This window comes from Lepidothrix coronata, unplaced genomic scaffold, assembly GCF_001604755.1.
Source record: "Lepidothrix coronata isolate B3197 unplaced genomic scaffold, Lepidothrix_coronata-1.0 Scaffold764, whole genome shotgun sequence".
NCBI classification, from domain to species: domain Eukaryota; kingdom Metazoa; phylum Chordata; class Aves; order Passeriformes; family Pipridae; genus Lepidothrix; species Lepidothrix coronata.
This window is the reverse complement of record NW_016690944.1, coordinates 1-1,157: the sequence shown is the minus strand read 5'-3', so window position 1 is coordinate 1,157 and position 1,157 is coordinate 1. Positions and strand designations below refer to the sequence as shown.

Genomic DNA, 1,157 nt, shown 5'->3' with positions numbered 1-1,157 from the left:
TCCCAAAGGAATCTCCCCAATCCCAAGGGAATCTCCCCAATCCAGAGGGTTTCCCTGGAATCCAAATGGATTTGATTGACCCTGGAATCCCAAAGGAATCTCCCCAATCCCAAGGGATTTTCCAATCCCAAGGGAATCTCCCCAATCCAAGGGTTTCCCTGGAGTCCAAAGGGATTTGATTGACCCCCGAATCCCAAGGGAATCTCCCCAATCCCCGGGGATTTCCCAATCCCGTTTTCCTTCCCTGTTTTTCCAGGAGAAGCGGACGAGCGGCTCGGTGGGTTCGGCTCCTGCTCCGGGGGAGGATTTTTTGGGATGGGAAGGAAAAAATATCCCAAATTAACCCCCCCCCCCTTTTTCCCTTTGGATCCCAGAGGAGCTCAGGGCAGCGCTGGGTGAGTCCCAAAAATCCCGGAATTCCGGGAAAGGCCTCGGGGTGGAAACATTGGGGTTGGAAATCGGGGGATTTTCCGTGGAAATTTGGGATTTTGGGGCTTAAAAGTGGGGATTTTGGGGCTGGAGAATGAAGGGATCTGAGCTCAAATGGGAATTATTCCTCCGGTTCCCTCCCCAAAATTCCAGGAAATCAGGGAGGGCCGGGAGGAGCAGGGAAAGGGGTTGGGCTGGAAACTTTGGGGTTGGAAATCGGGGGGTTTTCCGTGGAAATTTGGGATTTTGGGGCTTAAAAGTGGGGATTTTGGGGCTGGAGAATGAAGGGATCTGAGCTCAAATGGGAATTATTCCTCGGGTTCCCAGGATGGGGGACACGGGGCTGGGCTGGGAACTTTGGGATTGGAAAACAGGGGGGGATTTTCCCTGAAATTTGGGGATTTGGGGTTTAAAACTGGGCACTAAAATGAGATCCCGTTAAAATTGGGATTTTAAGCCCCAAACCCTCCCTTTCACCACTGATTTTGTCCTTTCCTGGCCTTTTCCCTGCAGCCCAACGGGACAGGGAACTGGGTGAGTGGGAATTCCCCCGGGGGGAATTCCGGGAATTCCGGGAATTCTCACGGAAATTCTCCTTTTGTGCTTCCCCAGCCGAGCTCAGGGAGGAGCTGGGTGAGTCTGGGGGGAAAAAACTTTGATTTTCTCGGGGCTTTTAAACCCAATTTTGATCCTCTGGCTTTTCTTTTGAATTTCTTTTGAATTTCTTT

The 1,157-nt window shown here is 51.6% G+C and overlaps 1 long non-coding RNA gene across 1 annotated transcript; it reads left to right on the top strand.

The window, feature by feature from the left end:
• Window positions 1-252: 252 nt before the first annotated feature.
• LOC108510382 lies at window positions 253-1,077 on the top strand. Its single transcript, XR_001878799.1, has 4 exons — window positions 253-277; window positions 375-395; window positions 943-963; window positions 1,042-1,077. It is a non-coding gene; the product is annotated as an uncharacterized LOC108510382 (long non-coding RNA).
• Window positions 1,078-1,157: the final 80 nt, after the last annotated feature.